Source organism: Falco rusticolus, chromosome 8 (assembly GCF_015220075.1).
Source record: "Falco rusticolus isolate bFalRus1 chromosome 8, bFalRus1.pri, whole genome shotgun sequence".
Classification (NCBI taxonomy): Eukaryota; Metazoa; Chordata; class Aves; order Falconiformes; family Falconidae; genus Falco; species Falco rusticolus.
Window position 1 is genome coordinate 48871564 of NC_051194.1, and position 21224 is coordinate 48892787.

A 21224-nucleotide genomic window follows, 5' to 3' on the forward strand; every position below is an offset into this window, starting at 1 on the left:
AGGCTTAGGTATCCCTCGTGTTTAGCCTAAATTTAAGCTCATATGAGAACCCTTTGACTATAGCTCACTTTGAAATGAAGGTGATGCCTTTATACTAAGAACAGTGTTTTGAAAAAGTGACATATTGATGGCACAGTGGGAGATAGTAGGAATGCCATCTTTTTGTTACAAAGATTCATAGCCAAAGGGTTTTCAAGACTAGCTGTTTTTATTGTTTCCAGCAAGGAAATGCTGATCACAAGGAAGAATTCAGAGGTAGGTCCATAGTCCAATGCTAGCTAGAAATTTTACTATAAGAAAACGCAGTTTTCTTTTGGATCTGGCTGTCTGCCAAATTGTTACTCCTTTGTCATAACCAGACTGGATTATTGCAGTGAGCCTCTACATAGCAATACACCTAACTATTCATCTCAGAATTTCAGGGAGTAGAGCATAAAGTTGTCTGCCTAACTGGCTTATTTGTTGCAAGTGACATTTTTCAGCTACTCAGAAAAATGCATTAGTATCCATTTTATTTCTGGAAATAAAATAACTTATTTGTAGGGATCACTAAGCACTGTAGAGCTTATGTCCTATTTCCAAGAAGTGAAATTAAGTGGGGTACTTGGATGGCGAGCCTCCAATTTATACATCTTCTAGAAGACCCTGTAAATTTGTAAATCGACTCAGTTTTTAGGCAAATTGTAGCTGATTCCTTCATGTGAGTAATTAGAAGGAAGGAAACTTCAAATTTGGTACATGATGTCAAAGAGGGGTCTGTAGCCCATTTATAGAATTCAATGATATAAAACTCGTATTAGATCAATCAACTTAAAAAAATTGTGGAGCTAGAACACAGAGTATCTTTGTCTTTTGTGTTACCAGCAAACAAAGGAAAAGTGCCTCCTTAAAACAATAAACAAAGGAGAATAAGGCTTCCATAGTCGTAATTCAGGTTTCCAACAGCAGAGAAAGATGTTTCCTCCAGCATTCACTATAAAGAGGAATTTCTGACACTTTCATTATTTCATCTTATTGTCTATTTAGCTATAATACAAACATGTGAACTATTAAATACATACACAATTAGAGACCTCTTGGATCTATCATATAAATTGTCATGGGTCGTGTTCTAAAAGCCCAGCTACCTTCAGCTTTAAGGAGAGTATTAGGCATTGAAAGTCAAGCAAAACAGTTCATGACTTACATGGAACATTACGAAAACCAGCACCAAGCAGTATGCCATTTCTGATCAAGTATCAAGGCTCTATAATCTCTTCTTTCCTTAGCTGGATTCTTCACACCACAATCAAAATGTCACCAGAACCAACACAGAGTATTCTGAGGTTTATTCAGGCACACCACATCTCATAGATTGATACAATGGACTGTGACAGCTCATTCAGAGGCATTCCAGTCCATCATGTCCTGTTGTTCATGTACACAAGCTTGTGCACTAAAACTCATTATGAAATATTTATCCCCAGAAAGGTTATGTGCATTATCAGTAACAACTTCCCCAAACAAAAATAAGTCAGTCATTTGCCATTTTCCCCCAAAGCCCTAAGTGTGCATCACAAATTAAGGTCTTCAGATCTTTAGCTAAGAAAAAAAAAAAAAAAAAAAAAAAAGACAGCAGGAAAAAATATTTATAATTTATTACTGGCTGAATAAACTAGGCGAAAATTTTATGCCTTTCAAACACTTTAAAAGGGCCAACCAACCAACCAGCTGCAAGTGGAGTTTATAACTGGAAGCCGTGACACACTATACCCTACAGTAACATCAAGAGTACTTTTATAATACTGTCACCTGAATACAGCACAACTTCACTTGGCAACAAAGTCCCTGTATTTGCCACTCGTGAAATACACTCAATTCAATAATGTAAAATACAAAGTCATATTTTTGCATTTATTTATAGGCTTTCTTTTTTATTCCAAACCAAAATTTCAACATAACATACATAATTCTGTCTGCTTTCAGGGGGGTTTCATTAGACTATAAGTGAATTGCCCTTCTGGCTGCAAATCTGTTTTCTTTTGCATTCCCATCCCTCCTATGTGCTACATTCCCTCTTAAATTCCACATGGATTCTATAGATTTTATTTAAGCAGGGCCAAGTTGAATGAACAGATCTGCCCTAGAGAAGTTTGCCTCTTTTAGCATGCAACCCACCACTAATGCTCCTTTTTCATTTAGGTTTTCAATTTGGATGAATTCCAAATAACCATTTATTCCAATAGAAACACAACTAATTACACAAAGCATCTTAATAAAGAATGGAAACAAGATTAAAAGCCCTCCTCCTTCTGGTGTTGCAATGTGTAGAATTTATAAAATGCAGAAAGGTGCTTTAATTTCAGTTGTAGTTAGGCCTCATAAACAATCTTTTATCCAGTGTTGTAATACCAAATAGAACAGTATTCAAGTTGAAGGCAAAATATAGCCACCTTATATGCATTTATTACACCAGGTTTGCCTTACTCAGTATGTTTTCTCAAGTTTTGCAAAAGAATGACAAGCTCTTCACATATGATGTGTTCAGAGCACCTGTTCTGTCCTAGATAATTCCCTGCCCTAAGATCTTTCTGTCTTCAAGAGCTTTGCACACCATGGAGAGATAAACAAGCATGTAACTGAGAGAAAGAACAATTTTACAGGTCACCTTGAGTCACTGCAATCAAAACTGAAATTTGTACAGACTCTAAGAGCACTGTCCAGTTGGCTAAGATAGGTTTCAAAGAAGCTCTTAATGGTTACACAGGTGTAATGGTCCTAAGACAAAAGAAGAATGAGGCTGGAAATGGTCAAATTAGACGAGTTATGAGACATAGAGAAGAGTACGGAAAGAAGGTATATTTAAGGAAGATAAGCATTATGTGAGTGATAATAATAGTAGCACTGATACCATTAGAGATGTGAAGATGATGACTGAAATCCCAGAAGGGAATAACATACTCTGCAAGTGGGTAAGTCTGATGACAAGCTTTTTGACTTGAAATTACGCAACAGAAAGAATGCATGTACTAGGAAGGCTAAAGAAGAGATTTTTCCCATGTAACCATTGCCCACAGTGAAGCCTATGTAATTACAGATCTGTGCTGGCAAGAACAGGTTGTGAGAGCACAAAGGAAAGGGGTATTTCCTTCTGCTACCTCCTCTGCACCACAAAGAAGCTCTGGCAGGATCCAGTTAAAACAGCTATTGTACAGCACATCAGATCACTTATGCAATGCTGAACAGTCAAGACTCAATCCCTTCATGAGGAATCTCTTATACATGTGATGTCATCTGTTGAACAAAGCACAGTATTGATGGTCAAACAAACAGAAAAAAATCTGGTAAAGAACTAAATGAGAGATCTGGAACTTAACAGAAACTTGTGGGAATACCGGAGAAAGTTAAAGCTGGAGATTAAAATGGAGTAAGATTATACTTTAAATCAGGCAATACCTTGCTCTGAACCTTCACGTTTGTAAGAAATTTCCATTGACTCAGAGGTTATGTGAATGAATATTACAGAAATTTACAGAATAGCAAAGAAAAATTATCTGGCCACCTAGAAGGGCTACTGCCCCTGCTAGTCCTCTTCCTCCTAGATTCAGTGTCTTTACATTGTCTTCCAAAAGCATGGCATGCTGTTGTCAGTCATTCAGCTCAGCAGTTTTTAGAGGGATCGCCATGGAAAACTAATGACTATACAGAAAAGATGTCCAGATCTCACTGGCAGAGTTAGTGAGATTAGGCAAGGCCTTATATATACATACATACATACATACATGCCAGTAAGATTCATTATGCCCTCTGGTATCCATCCACTTTATAGCAACAAGCATCAGAAACACCTAAGAGCTCAGGAGAACATAAGAGAAAAACAAAGCCTTCCCAATTATTCTAGTCAGTCTATTGCTTTTAAACCTTTGAAAGTTTCAATTACATTTCTAATACATAGGGGGAAGACACTGCAAAATAGAATGCCGTTATTCTAGGGGAATTTGTCTTTCACTCTCAACACAAATGAAAGGATAGCATAAACCAGTGAAAAGGGTCTCTTTATCTATAGAAGGTAATAATTAGTTATTTATATCTTATCATTTGCAAGCATCACTTCCTCAAATTTAGGGTACTGCCAGCTAGTAAACAGCTATTTACAAAACCAGGTCACATTACTTCCTGGTACTAAACTCCTGACTGGTCTTTGCAGTGCTGTTAAAGATAAGACAACTAGGAAATCCCATGATTTAACAGCATAAAGGTCAATAGCTGGGAGTGAAACACAGTAGAAATATGCCAGACGCTACAGCCAAATAGTCAACTCATTATAGAGCCTCACTGTAACCTTTTCAGTTCCCTCTCCCCAGCAGCTTACAGAAAGCGTGGCCATTGCTTCCACAACTGCCTTGAAACCTCAGTGCCCCCACTCTCTCCTTCTAACGTGTTATGATATAGCTACTAATATAGCTATGATATACAGGATATAGCTACTAATAACAATGTTATATAATTTACAAAAGAGGGACAATTTTTTTTGTAGTGTAGACTATGCCCATCTGTACTAATTCATTACCTCAATACTCAGTGCTAACACAGTTCTTGGTAGTCTCACTTTTGGGCAATAAGAAAAACCCATAAATGCTGTGCATATTGGCAGCTGAGTAACTATTTAAGAACACGAGTGCTATATGCACCTATATTTTTTATACTGTATAAAGGCTGTCTTCAAAAAATCTTGGGTTTTTTTGTAAGATCTGGGAAAATTGATTAATACTGCATCCTTCTGCTCCCCTTGGGCAGCTCTATATACCTTTAATATTTTAAAGATCTAGCCTCCATCAGACCAGTACTGCAAATGTTTTTCAAGTAAACTCTCACAGAGAATCTGCAGAACTAAGCACCTCCAGAGCAGAGTGTACATTCAGACCATCAGTCGCTTACTTCAGATTTTCATGTGAACGGCTGTAGCAAAAGTACCCATTCTCTGTTCTTTGCAGGTTAACCACGCTCCCAAGACATTGAGAACTGACCATAAAGTTTCAGAACTGGAAATAATAAATGTTATGCAATAAGGGCAACACATTAACAACACTACTCTTGGAATTTGAGACATTGCAGTTTCCTTTAATTTCCCAGTTATTTACAATATTGTATTAATTTTGGCTACTCCTTTCATGCTTTTATCTGGAGAGACTTTAGGAAATAGAAATTGTCCCAAGCGCTTCTGGACTTGACCAATGTTCGAATTATATAAAGGAAAATCGAACAAGAACTGACTAGTGCCAATACATTATTTTCCTACAGCAATTGCTGAGCTATTAATTATTTTACATAAATTAATGAATGTTTATGTGATCTAATTGCATGTTAAGTTCCTTCTGTCTAAAAATTAATTTTAAGAAATATTTTCTCTATGTGGGAAGAAGAGTCATATTTATCAACAATTACAGAAATATGAAATTCACATCCATTTTTACTCTGTTCTTGAGTGAATATCAAAACCTCACCACTTGATCCAATGCTGCAGTAGTATTTTAATGATAAATCTGCATTTTACATTGACCTTGGAATAGATTCTATTTCTTTCTCAAAGCACTCAAATTTTACTTTGGCAAACAAAAATTAAAGTGTCACATATCAATAATATTTCTACTAAATTTAGTTATAAAGATATAGATTAAGTTAACTGCACAAGTTAAGTTCATAAAAGCAACTAAGATAAAGAGAAGTATAAGTACTTTATGAGGGTACTATTTTATGGATGATCAATACAAGTAGGAGTATACACGTTAGACTGGGTTTTCACTCAATGTGTGTGGCAAAGTTACATTATCAAAAGTCACTACCCAGTTAATGAGATTGCAGAAAACAAAGAAGGAAGAAGATCCTTGTTTATTGTTTAATAATAGAAATAGTATCTCAGATTTGCATAGTACATCAAAGGCTGCCCAGCTGTTTTCCAAACCAAGACATCTGTAAATGTGTTAAACTGTTCAAAGACAGTTCACTTATGCTGTGTTAATATAGCAATACCCTTATACTTGCTCTGCTTATTGCCCAAGTAATGAATGGAAAACCCACCTGAAGAGTTACCTCAGAGACAAAACTGCACTAAATCCTGATTTCACAATCAAGTAAATGACAATTTTATGGAAAATACCAATAAATACTGCCAGAAAGATTCCGAAAGCCACTACTGGCCCTTTCGATACTGAATGAGAGAGATGGCACTTCCTTGCCCATCGACTAGCTGAGTAGAAGAGTGTCCAAAGGCTGCATTAAAGCTGTCATGAAGTAAGAAGCTGGGAAAGCCACAAAGACCAAGATGCTATCAACCAGCACATGTAAACTGCTTGTGTAAAGCAGCATGGATTAATCCCAGTGAGCTGCTAGCTCCTGGCAGTGTGATCACAAAGGAGAAGGTTATCAGAATCATTTACAATCTGTGAATGTAACTACACTGCAGCTGAAGCAGTGGGACAGGCTTGAGGGAGACAGCATGCCTCTGTGTGTTTTGAGGGAAGATAAGAACACCAGCAGCATCCCAAACATTTTTGGAACACTAATGCATGGCATGGCTCCCTGAGAAGGGTGCTCAGAGTAGTGGAGCTGGCAATTAAAGGTACAAATATAAAAAGAAGAGGAAAAGGTAGCAACATGGCAGCATGGTCACTTCTCAGGAGTGATTGTTTTATGATCTAACAACAGTATCTCTAGTTTTTCTGTTCATTCTGTCACCTATGCATGTGTAATGTAAAATAACAGACATTTACATGGTTAACATTTCTTCTTCTACTAGCTTTGTACTGAGGGGAAACTCCTGTTCTTCATTTGCTCACACAAAAGAAAAGCCAACATGTTCTTTCTTTCTATACCGATCGGGGATACCTGGAAGACTGGAATCACTGTTCAACCTGAGGAACAGCCTGATGGAGGGGACTGAGAAGCAAGATCCTTCCTCTCATCCCCTCTGAAATGAAAATATTAACACAGAGGTCCTTTGTAGATGCTAGACCTAATTTTCTTCTCCCCTAGCCACTGGACCTCTGAATAAAACAAAAAAACTGAAAACCACAAAATTTGCTGTTGATACCAGCTACTGACCATCCAGCAAGAGCTAAGGCTGAACGGCTGTACCAGATATCTTCTGTAGATGTTGCCAAGAAGAATGACTTTTGCACACTTAACAAGTAGCTGTGCTCAGTGCTTTCCCAAACCCTTTGAAACCACCACTTTATTCTGCATCACGTTCCTGTTCACATCTCCTTTCTCTTGCCCCCATCTCTTTGAACATTATAAAGGTACACACAGAAGTGTCGTGGTATTAATGTGACCTCTCAAAATGTCACTATTTTGTCTGGTTTATCCCCTCCTTCCCAAATCCTCTCTCTGCCTTGCCTATTCAACTAAGTTCTCCCAGATGGGAAGTTCCTGTATCTCATCTGTCACAAAGTAGTGTCATTCTCAACTGAAATCCCTTGGCACCACTATAAATACTAACGTTACTAAAATCATTATCTTGGACTTCACTGAATGTAAATGTGAATAAGAACATAACACCAATCAACTCTCCTAATAAAAAAAAGTTTCTTATTCTCTCTCATTTTGCCCCTACTGCTCATTGCTTGAAAATATTCCATCAAAAATAGCCAACTAAGTTATTTGTCTACAAATACTCAGGAGTTTGGAGATGCAACTTTCTGCAGGACTTTCTTTCATCTCTTTCTGTATATCTTCACCCTGAGTTGTTGCCTGCCTTTAAAGCCTATATAACTTACTTTCTCTGATTGAAGCTGCTGTCATGTGCATTTCAAAGCACTTGACTGAGTCCTGGAGAATTCACACACAGATATGATCCACAATACTTCACAAGTGAGAGATGACAGAATAATAAATATGAGAGACATCACAGGAGAGTCACTGGCACTAGGGAAGTACCCAAGCTCTGCGTAAGGATTTTCAGCCTTCTGAACTTGCAAGTAATGCACCTAAAAAGGTGCCACTGTGAATTTATCAGTCACATCACTGATTCATTGCCTCATGGCTCCCATCAGAGGACCAAGACTCTGACAAAGTGTTGCCAAGCAACCCCATCTTGGGCTAAATACAAAAATAGGTGCCACAAAGCCTTCATCATTGACTGAAGCCCCTTTTCTTTAGACTGGCAATCTTGCCTTCAGTTACCGTGCAAGTCTCCAATGCCCCCAAAACTTTGCTGCTAAGCTCTGAATGGGATGTGCGGGAACAGATCATTGGCTGCAGTGAGCTGCAACTAACTGCTGCAGTGGAATAAACAAAAGGTCTTTACCTAACTGTTCTCCTTTAGCAAGAATGTTGAATCTGGAGTATGTTTTTGAGGCTGCTGCCATCAGCTAAGCTTACAACCAGCAAAAGATCATCACTAGACTTTTAGCTCACATGCTGCATATAATAAGGTTGTAATAAGATCCATCATCTAAGAGTCACGGACTCAATCTATGCCACACAGCAGCAATGCTAAATAGGTGTTTGCAATTATTTGTTTATTTCCAGCTGCCTTGATAAATACCAGTTCTTTTCCAATGCCAGTCCCTAAGCACCATTTTGAAAACATCATAAATGAAAATGAAAGTCTATATTTTGGAAGGCAGAGGGTAATAAAAGAATCAGCTTTTAAATCCCTCTTTATTACTTAGAGCTTACGTAATTCAATTTATTTTAGTGATACTGCTCTTGGTAGTACTTTGTTTTTTAATGTTACTGGCTGGTTGTCCATTTTTAACCGAAGTATTCACAAGGGTGTTTTGTTTAAAAATGCACAAAGGTATCTTATTAAATAATGTCACAAACATGAAGTTCATTATTATGCAAATGCCATCCTCAGAACAGATTTGTTAATTGCAACTCATTTGCATAATTAATGAACTCTCAAATGAATAATGCCTTTGCAGATTTGTGCAGTATTGTTTTAAAATAAATTATAAAATACATGTCAAATGAAGAGTGCTTCTTAGATTCCCATAGCATTGTTTGAAAATTAATTACCAAATGCTTGTCAAATTAAAATGAGTTTATAGTTTTTACAATGTTATTTTAAAATTAATCACAAACTAAAATGTCACCATACTAAAGTAAATAACTTTTTTCAATAATTCAACTTTTCAAATAATTTTTTTTCAGAAAAGAAATGCAGAAAAATATGTATGAACTTCAGTTATATTGTTTGTTATACTGATTCTGAGTTTTAGTCGGTTTGCTATAGCATTATGATTAACAAACTTGGTAGCTGTTTGTATTTCATGTTTTAGTAAATTGAGATTAATTTAATTATTTTGTTTTGGATCTCTAATAGTACTAACGATTAATGATACTGCATGTAAAAATGTTGTGTGGGCAAGTTTTTGATATATTAGTAACAAAAAGGCCTGGACTTCCAGAGACTGTAGATTGATGCTTGCTTTTATAAATGGATATGTATCTTTAAAACTCATTTGGTTTCTGGATCTTTTTAAACAGTGCCTTGAACTAGGACTCTCCTTTCTTGTAATATAACTTATATACCTATTTTCCACAGAGAAAAAACACCTAAAAGTTCATTAAAGGCAAAATTTTCTTGCATTCATAACCATGCAGTCTAAATGAAGTCAGATCATCTTCTGGAATTCAGCACTACAGCGTGATATCTCTTAACTGTCTGCTATTTTAAAATCCAGATTATGCATGATCTTCCATTCTGAGACACAAAACCTTAGGCAGATTCTCTGCTTTCTGTAAATTAGTGTTCACTAGCTCTATAGGAAGAAAAACCCTTTATGTCCTGAGTACCTGAGCATCTCTGTAAACGATGGAGGATTCAAGTACCCTATTAGATGCAGCAAAAAAAGGCTGTGGAGGTACTTTACCAATTCTTTGAAGATTAGCCTTGCTAGGTAAAGAGAGAGCTTCCAACTATTTCACAACCCTCTGAGTTATATTAAGATTCATCCCAAACAATTAATGAGGTCGATAGCCTTTTTTTAAGCATCCTAGAGGAAGAATAGTTCCTTTGTTCACTTTTACACTGTCCATAGTAAGAACAGGTCTATCCTGTAGACACTAACTTATTTATGATTTAACTCAGTCCCAAGCAGGGTCTTAGCAATGCATACATAAATATATATATGGGTCTGTGTGTGTGTATGAGTGTGAGTGTGTGTGTGTAAAGAAGCATCATTTGAATCCAAGATGAGGCAATTAAGGGAATTAAGGGAAATTTCATCTATTAAAAAAGAAAGAGAAAAAATATTTTTAAAACTTTCCAGTTCCTGGAATTTACTCTGGGATACTTAAAGTTGATGATTATGGAGCGATGAAAGAAAAAATAAACATGCAAAATAGATTGACCCAGTCCAAAGGGCAATGTTCCTGGGATATAGTAATAGGCTAAGTAGAGATCAGGTATGTGATGTGATCAAAGGGAATCATCTTTTCTGCCCTTCCAATGCAGCAGTTTCGGGAGTCATGCTTCTAAGAAGCAATAGGGATTAACAATAAAATAGGACATGACTTCTCTTGGATTACGTTGACATAAACTTGAGGCAATGAGATTTGGTTTTGTACTCTGTAAAACAGACTAAAAGCACAAAAAGTACACAAGAGATCGTAATAAATCATATCAAATAAAGGAGCATCTTGTCAGAAACATTTTTTAAATATTGTAAGATGTAATGGAGGACACATGATAACCAAGTGATACAGTAATACCCATACACATTTGGTCACACAGATGACAGGATTTTGTTCTGTGCCTTTAGATGACTGTGGATGCCACAGCAGTAATGCTACTACAGGAGAAGGATCTGTAAAATACAACAAAGCTAGTGTTGGTGTAGAACATGCTTCTCCAGACACTTAGCATGGTATGGTGTGGCTTCTGGCCATGACTAACCAATGGAATATACTGGGGGCATCACTATCACATCAGAGGTGACAAACTGAAACTCTGGGGTGATACAGATTACACTCAAGAAATCATGAAGTCCTTGACCTTAGGTGTCATTAATTCAATTGCAGGTGTGAGAGCTTCTCATGGAGAAGACTACACCCACTGTCATTTTAAAATTTATTTCACATGATTAGTCAGGGACTAACTAGTTGTGTCTGAATCATCCATCAGCATAACTGTTGCCCTGGAGATTTCAAATGCTTAGTGTGTTGTTGCTGAGCTTACTGATATACAAGAAGTTAGTTATGTCTTTGTACAGAGAGAGTCCCTGCGGGGAACACTGGTGAGATTAAATTCCTACTGCTTGCCCTTCAGACTAGTCCCAGCACCTTAACACCAGGAGGAAGTATTTCCTTTGACGGTACAAAGCTTGTTTAATTACTGTGGAAGACTGGTCTGCATTAAGCAGTCTGGAAAGAGCCATCCATTTTAGAAACCTCATTGGATTAAGCAAGACAATGTTTCCTTTTCAGAGTGTCATGAATATTAATAGAGTCAGGATTACTTTTTATTAGAAGACTTTATATTCTGCATTCCTTGCTTATAAATTTTTCACTTAGACAAAAGAAAGAAGCAATTTAACTTAACTTTACATCAGTGACTTTTTTCTTCTTCCTTACATCTGTGAAAAAGCTATAGAATTTCTGGAGCACAGGGTATAAAGTTTCTGGACATCCAGAAGCATATATACTGCAAATGCTCCACATGGTTGAAAAAATAAATGTTTAGGCTAATATGTACAGGTGCAGGCCAAATTGTATTACTACTAATGCATGCTGCCAACAATGCTATGTTGAAATATATGCTATCCAGATCATAGGCAATGCCCTGTGTGGATTAAATCTAACTTTTCATAAGAAAAGTTATTAGTCAGAGAAACTAGAGACTAAAAGAATTAAGGATCTTGCCTGGAATATTACAGCAGCTAAGAAATAAGAATAGAATAAAGATCTTAATCTGAATCGTGTGTGCTTTGTTGTGATGCTGCATCTTAACTGTAATGAGAAGAATTCTAACATTAAAGTTTCTTCTCAGTCCTAATTCTCTAAATTCACCATTGTTTCTATGTACACTATTATGAAATGTAGATATTCTTGTCTAATAATTATGTTGCTGACTTTTCTGTCAGTGCAACATTTTACATTAATTTATATGAACTGTTAAAATACACAATTATAGTTGAAAGAGGGTTTTAGCTGTTAATCATTCTGACTTTATCTTCAACGTAATCAGCAGAATTGCACTGATATGGTAAGAATGAGATCTGGCCCTGCTGTACTGGAGTTTTACAAACACTCCTATTACTCTTTCTTATCCTTATGTTTAATGAATGTCATTTTTTCCTGCATTTTTAAAAGCTTGTCTTCATCCAATAAAATTCAGTAAGAATTATTTATTATCTCTGAAATCTGTATGACTGAAGGACCAAATGTACCGCCATTCAGCAGGCTGGAAGAGCAAGTTTATGAAAAAAGCCATGGGATGTTGGAGGGCAGCAAGCTGAGCATGGGCCAGCAGTGTGTCCTGACAGCAAGCACGGCCAACAGCATCCCATCCAGCCCACTCAGCCTGACAGGTTTTTTTTTTCTTGAATGGTTATTGAAAATCAATGCTAGATACGCAAAAGATTTAATTTTAATAACTTATTCCTTTAATTTTCTTATGAAAAGAAGAAATGTAGGGAGAGATGCTGGAAAATAATTTTTTTTTTGTTTTTAAAAATAAAAAATACTCAGCCCTCTTGTTAATAATCAAGGTACAGATTTCTCTATGAGTTATACACAAAGTGGAAAAGGATTTTAAAATCCTATAAAAACTGCAGTGGAATAGTTATATAAGACAGTCCAATGCTCTAGAAAATAAAACAGAATGAATTAAACTCTGATAGACCTGCCTTTAGAACAGTCACACATCCCATGTCAACTGTAGAAGGATAGAGAGGACTTACTCTGTAGTAATCTTCAATTTATAATCACTTAGTTTCTTTTGGATTAGAATCCAGTCCATTCATTAACCTGTAGTAAGGTCTTCCTTTCTTGCATTTTAATCCACTCTATCCTGATTTACAAAGATTAACTTCAGATTGAAGTTCTTGAGATCCACATCCCCAATCAGAATATTTGACTTGGGAAACACATGTATCATAAAATATGCCTCAAATAATGGCCCTTTTCAATTTTACTAATTAAAAATATATCCGTCTGAAAACGATGGATCAACCAGTTTGTAGGACACCAACCTTCTCAGACATTCCAAGACCTACTGTTGAATCAAATCCAAACATCAAATTTAAATATGCCTTTAGTAACCTTGAGGATAAATATCATTCATTCTGATCTAATGAAATAAATAAGAATTAAGAAATGTACAAATAAATAAATTAGAATTAGAATGAGAGATGAAGAACAAACAAGACAGGTCCTGTTTAGTAATAAAGCATGAAAGAGACCTTAGCTTGATTTGCTCACCATTCATAAGTTTGAGGAAAAAGTATATAACTGTGTAGTAAGACAATCTAATTCTGTTTTCAGTTATCACAGTATAAATTCAGTGAAGCATTATCTAATTGCAGTAGACTGAAGCTAAGTAATTGAGAGTACCTGATCTCATAAATTTTAAATATTATATATACCTGAAAAGAGGAGGCAAAAGAGCTGTATTTTGAAAAAGTAAAAAGAGTTCTGATACTTCTTATAGTGTATATAATTATTCCTACAGATGGTGATTGTGAATCAATCGATATCCCTAGTTCCAGATGTTATTATACATCTTCATTTGTGAAATAAGAAAACCAAAAGTTTAGGATGCTGTTTGTGTTAAGACACTGTGCATTCGTTATAACTGGGCTGTACACAGTGTAACCTTGATATTTCAGCTTTTCTATTTTGTTTTGTAATGATACATACTTCCAAAGGATTTCCATTCACAGTAGTATTTGGATTTCTAAGTATTTTCATACAAATAAAAAAGAAAACATAAGCCTTTAAGCCTTCTCCAAATATGATTGACATTTTTTCAATCCAACCTGCATTTTATTCTGAAAGTCCTGTACTAGAATTTAAATAGAGTACTAATTTGCTCAATGTATTTTGTTAACTGAGATCATTGCAAAAAATCTGAACTCTTGAACTGTCTTAGTCTACACTGTTGCCAGTAACAAGCATTTTAGGGTTCAGCAGGTATTTTTCTCTGAATCATTCATATCTTTGCCTAGAATGTGAATACAGCAGAACTCACATTTCAGAGCAAGTACATCAGTTTAAAATTACATATGTAAAAAAATAAGAGGAGTTGAAGCAGAAAAAGCCACTTGATATTTCTCATTTTAGCCTTGTTTTTGCTCTGCCCCTGTCAGTCTCCAAAGAGGATGCTCTCCTCTATGAGGACACAAGCACATCATGATCTGTTCTCCAGCAGATTTGCTGAGGACTGCTGAGAGTAGCTCTCGCTCTGTTACTGCTCTCAAAGTCTTTTACATCCAACCATCATCATTTCCATTTGAGGCAGGTGTCAATAAAATGCCTCAGTCCTAGGAAGGCTGCAGATAGTCAGCTGATCTATGTGGTACTGGGGGATTTCTGGGTGCCATCAGTCAGCTTCTTTGCCCAGGGGATGAATATCACAGAATCCTGTTAATGGTCAAGATGCCCTTTCCCTCTTCTCTCTGAATCAGAAAAGGAGTAATTTGAAACAAGTAGTCCCCTTTATGTCCTCCCTGCTCAAGGGTACTAATCTTATTTTTCCTCATCACATGCTGTAAGTCCTTTGACTAGTGAATTTAGTAGACATATTGCCTATGGTTATCCTGGGTAGGGGTTTCCATCCCTGCGGAGGGTGACCCATCTACACTGAGCTCTGTCACACAGCCTCCTGTAAGTATTTGCAGAATCCAGTCATGGCATGAACATTAATACCATTAGGATTCTATAGGTCATATTCTAACTGCTTTACCAGTATGATCAGCACAGGTTTGATGGAAGGGCACAGGGATTGTGCATTAGCTTTAATACTATAAGATCAAAAAAGATAGGCTGGTGTGGTTGACCAAACAAAATGTGAGTTAACGTGTGACTGGATGAATTGTATGGGGTTTGTATCTGTGAGGCTTTTGTATGAATCTGCTCTGTCCAGCAGCCTCTGTGTGAAAGTGGCTCAGATTAAAAGGCCATGCCATTTAAATTAATTTTAAGCAAATACTTTCTACTTAAAGATATTTCTACCATTAAATATGAAGTAATTTTTTTCAAAATATTACAATTATGGTAGATTTCTTTCTTCTTTATATGGAGAGCCGTTAAAGCAAACAAATGATTTAAATAAATTTGAATCTGTCACTACATATGGAAAAACCATAATGAAATGCACACCTAGCAGACTTGAACTCAATTCAAAATGTTTCTGAGAATTGCTACAAACTTTCTTTGACTTATGATTTTTCCAGAGAATTATCTTATACCCAAACTCTATACTACCAGTAAAAAGGGCTTTATTAAAGCAGGGATATATTGTATTTTTAATTTGGGGATAAAAGATATAAACTAAAAATAGTGATTTTTCAAGCAAGAATCAAAATAAAATATTCAGAAATACCTCAAAACCCAAATGTTGTGTTTAGTTTTTATTTTTCATGTGAATAATCAAATAATCTTCTAATTTCCTTCTAAAAGATCAAAGTAAAATAAAAAAACTTTCAAAAGGAGGGCTTAACATTGTATATTCTAAAATAACATCAAATGTTTCACAGTATTTTTTGTATAATAGTACTGTCAAAGTTGGTATATTTTTGCACATTTTGACTTTGACAAATCCATGTTCAAGTTAATTCACTTAGAAAAGAAAAAACTCTTTGAGAAAATTCCTGACCCACCTGAACTCCTGTGAGCTCTGGGATCAGATGTTACTTTGTTAAATGTCTCAACCACTACTGTAGTGTAGGTTGAGTTGCTTGGAGGCTGGGATTGTTTTGTGGTTGGTTTTTTTAACTATTGAAATCAAACCCTGTAAATCAGCGTAACTTTAACAAACCCCTTTTTCCATAGTAATAATATTCCAGTAATGGATTTTACTCAGCTTCAGGGTAAGCTTTCTTGCTAATGTAAGAAAGAAAACAACCCGGAGAGTCAGGATTCGTGACATACTGGTTTCCCAGACTCATAAGGAATATGACAGGTCTTTCTTGCTTAGAGAAGATAGAGATTTCAACATGAGCCCCTACATTATAGATGAACATACTGGCCACTTGGCTATTTGGATAGCTCTCATTTACATTGTTTAATTTTTAAAATTTGAAAGCTCAAGGTTGTGGGTTGTTTTCTTTTCCCCAATGTAGAATGAAGGCCAAATGCTTGAAATCATTTGCAAAACAGAATTCTTGTTTTACAGCCAATCTCACAGCTGACTTCACTGAAGCTATTTACGTGAATAAGAGAAGCAGATTTTGACCACAGTAGCTGTGTCTAGACTAGTAGATTTAAAAGTGCCAGGGAAGTGCTTCCAGGCACTGGAATTTGATTGTCTACACTGCTAAATCATTAAAAGAGTCCCTGGCATACTCCTGGCTTTTCCCAGCTAGAGCAGTTCCAAACATTCACCAGGACCTTTCCCTATAGATAGCATGAACACAACACCCTTTGGACAATGAGACAGTTTCATAGCATGGATGCAGGCAGTCTGCACCACATGCACGAACAGTCATCAGGTAAGTTTATTTACTAGTAATAGAAATAATCAGTGCAGATCAAAAAAGAAAATCAAAATCTGGACTTCCTTTTCATGGAAGGGAAGAAAGGTGGAAAGAAAGGGGACCAACGGGGAAACAACAATTACTAATTTTAACAACCAGATTTTTTTAATGGAATATCCCTTCTCTCATCTTGATGTTAGGAAAACCTAATGTCCTTCTGACCTTGTCCCTATTGGTTTATTTTTACCATACTTCTCCATTTTCCTACTGTTGGTAAAACATATTATAAGCTGACAAAGGAAAAATGCATGGGTTTAACTTAGCAAATTTCACAACAAGAAGTGCAGCTACATTAATTCTGAGCAGGCCTTTGTCCATCCTAAAGGGCAAAAAAAGGGGGCTGTTCATATCCTTCTCCTCCGAATAACCTACAGCTGAAAAAGAAGATGTTTTTTAATAACAAGGATCAGCTCAGTTGGGGAACTAAAAGCTAAATTGTGTTTGTGTTTTTGCACAGATACACAAGGGCAGAAGGGCACCTTCTTCAGGCAGTCAGTCCATGCACAGGGTCGAGCACAATGGCAGCGATTGTACTGGTGGAATGACAGGACTCTGCAGGGCTAAAGCCCCTAGAAATTACTTGTGAGAAGGGGTATGCCCTCTCACCCACTTTACTGCACCATGGATAAAGCTGGAATTGAGAAGCAGAGTTTTCTGGCTCCTAAGTACTTGTTTTGCCTGTACTGATTATGTCCCCCTTCAGGACTCCTAGGAGTTCCTGTCAGAAACAGATTCGTTGAGGTGGGAAGGTCTGGTAAACTCAGTTTGAAGTGGTTCATAGAATGAAGATCAAGGATCTGTTTTCCTTTTATCTATCTTCTAATTGGAATGAGGCAGCACCCCAAGTCAATGCCCATTGCTAGTTTCCCATCTATGCACTGCAGTCCCTCCCACAGCACTGATTTCTGCCATAGTTTGGAGATGAAAAACAGTAGACTGGTCCATATCTATCTTTTTTGAGAGTACAGTACAGTCTAAGTCTTAAATACAAAAAAAGGTCACATGAATTGGTTGATTTGAGGATTCCTCTAGCATTTCAGAGGGAATTATTTCAAACCATGTATATTAATAAAGCAAAGCCCATGGTGTTTCCAAGCATGCTTGGTGACATGTGCAGAACTGCCAAATGGTCCATTATTTCTAAAAATTATGTGTCCCAAGGCAGTAGCAAACTTGTTTTCCAGACTGTGGGCATCAGTTTATGTGATACATTTAGCGTCCCCTTTTCTTGTGTTTTTCAAGATAAAGTTTGGTTTTAAAAATCCCATTCCTTGCACAATATTTTTGTTTTCAGAATACAACCTAAAATGTTTATTCTGTGTTGTCCACTAAGTGTTAGCACTGTTAAAGACAGTGAATGAAAAAAGCAAAGTATGAACATGAAAGATCTGGAATGTAATCACTGTGTTCTAGCAGCACATAAGGTCTGTAGAGTAGTCAAAAATAAGATATTGCTGCTCTTTTATATGCCCCATGTATTCTATCATATTAATCATCTGTTCGTTAATGCTGGTGAGAGCAATTATTTTCTTTAGGGGTATAGTATTCCATATAAATCATGATGCCTGAGGATTTTTAGAGGTTTGGTTTTGATTTTGACACCTACTGGGTTATTTCATACTGTAGGGACAATGAGAAATTCAGACAGTATTTCAGACCATCTACTTATAAAAAACAGAATTTACTTGCATAAGAAAAAGCTTCTTTTACAGAAGAACACTGTATTTAATTCAGTTAAAGCTTCTGGCAATGGTGTCCTGCTACAGATGAAAATATAATTTACCAGTGACAAATGCTTATTGGGATTTCAGATTGCATACAAATGGAGGGGAAAAAAGGCACAATAATGCCAACAGGGCAAATTCACTGTCTGTAGATCCAGGGGCTACTTGTGAGCATGTCAGTCAGGTATTAATAGAGCAACTAATATACGCATTTTCGATTCTAACAGGCCTGCACTTTGGTGCAGCAGACTTGTACCAGATCAACCCAATTATAAAGCATTTTCCCCAAAACTTAGTGCCACTGGGAATTTTGGATTCATGAGAAATCATGGAATAGATGTCAGCTGTCCCCTCAGCCTATAAAAGAGAATTCAGGGGAAGGGTGATTTGGGAGACATGAGAAAATTGATCAAAATAGCTAAATTGTTCTCAGCACAGTGTGGTCCTTCCAGCTTTTAAATAGGTGATTGTACAGTCTTACAGAGCACTTACATCCCTGGCTTAATATCTGACTTCAGGGAGTCCCTTCATCCATTTCTCAGTCTCTCTTGTGTTCTGCCATGCACATGAACACAGAGACATAGTCTCTGCCTGTTTCTCCACTTTATAGACAGAGATAATACTAATGACCCCTGTAAAGTTCTTTGAAAACTGCTGATGTGAGAGAGTATGTATAAGTAAAGTGCTGCTCACGTACAACTGACTTCACTTTTCCCTTTCCGGAGATTAGAGTGCCTTAGAAAATAATGAAAAATAAAACTTTTATATTTATAAAACAATCAGTTTGTAGTAGAAGGATGAATGCTTGGAGTTGATCAGTTCTGCCCTCACCAGCCGAGCTGATAATAATCAGCTCACTTATGTGCTATTTCACAGCTGATACCTCCTCCAAAAAAAAAATTAATTGCAAAAGTTTCACAGATGTCTGCAGCAGTTGACCAGAGCTCTTGGGTTATTGCTTGTCAGACTATTAATGGGTTTGGCTAACCATGACAGTCATTACTTTCCCCTCCTGTGAGCTACTTTCTGTGTAATTTATGCATAGGTTTTGCCAAGATTTGACAACTTTCAGGATATTAACATAAAATTAGACTGCAGAGCTGAACAATGGGTGGCATTAAAATTAGCAGCAGTGGAAACCAATCAAAGAGAATTGGTTTCTTTCCTGCTTTGCTTTAAGTTAATATTTTTATTTGTTTTATCTTATTTCATTATCATTTTAGAAGGAAGGGCAACATAATAAATGCTAAAAACAGTTTTGTTTTGCTGGGTACCTTCAGAATCTTCAGAATGGTGCAGAAATTTCAATTAGACAAAATGCCTGACAGCATCTTAAACAACAGCTATCCTGAAATCAATCACAGAGGAAGAAAAGTTAGAAGAGTTTTTTGGAGAAAGGGACTTTAAACAGAGCAGTCTGCTCCACACAGATTGTTTAGTGAATGCCATTACAGAATGCAATGTGTGTGTTAATAAGTAAGGACATCTGGTAACCAGCTTTTTTCTGATTCATTAACTGACTCTGCTTCTGTGGCCACAGGGCTTGATAGGGAAGACTGCAAGACTTTTGATCCCAGAAAATGGGACTTTGATGTATGCTTCATTCCTTTGACCCAACCATATCCTTTAAATTTCCTTTTATGCCTCCATTATATATATTTAAATATGAAATCTTGCTGGAAACATTTAAAATCTTAGAAGAGTACATCCTCCTATTTAATTGTACATAGCAAGAAGTCATATTTCATATTTCTTCATTGATCTTCTGCAATAGTTCACCCATCAACACACATCAGTAAGTGAGGTTCTCTACTTGTTAACATTTACATTGCTTATGTTTAAATATTAAATTATTCTCCTGTTTCTCAATGTTTACACTCTTTCAAACATGATTCATGACAATGGATGGAATATTTCTGAAAAAGGACTTTGAATTTATTCCTTTTTGGAAAACTAAATTTGTGCCAAACCAATAGGATTATTTTTTTTTAAACCCTCCATGAGATTAATGAGCTTGGACAAAGGAAGTAAAAGCATCACACTGCTCATATCAAATGCTGTTTTTCTTTATATAATACAAGTGAAACAGCTCCAAATGCTCTAGAGAGAATGATTGAGCAAAAGAAATCTAACTTGATAGTACATGTTGAGGGATGAAATGGACAATGAGTTTCCATATGTTGTTTTTACGCAGTAATTAGAAACTGTCACACACCGTTTCATTTTTTAGTTTCCTTGGGCTTATTTGCATGTATGAGGCTTTCCTTAGAGCAGAATTGCAAGCATCAAACTGGCACCCAGTTGAAATCTGAGGCAGTGACACGTGGGCTTCTTCCACCTCATGGACAAGAAGCCAGCGGCAGGTACTGTGATGGCCCAGAGCACAGCTCAGCAGCAGCCAGCTGCAGCCTCACTTGCCTCTCTGCCTCTGCCAGATTTTCTTTTCCAGGTTGAAGCAGTGGGCCATTCCCGGTGGTGTGGGTCTATATATTCTTGGGTATGTGGACTAGCTTTTCTTTCCAACAGATACAACGAATTTAACATATTAACCTTCATATATGGTCAGAAGGAGTTTGCTCTTCATTCCCGTAGGTTCCTTTGAAAATCCTTGCACAGTTTCTCAGGGGCAAGACAGGCAGACAGTGCTCTTGGTTTTCCTTATGGATGCAGAAAATTACCCATATGATTTTGACAAATTTTTCGGGCTCTTTGGTAGTAATTCCTTTCTATATCCTGACAAACAGCTGGTTCACTTAAAACATCCGAATCTGGTCTTCAGAATTGCCCCAGAGCAGAATGACCACTAAAACTATTTGGC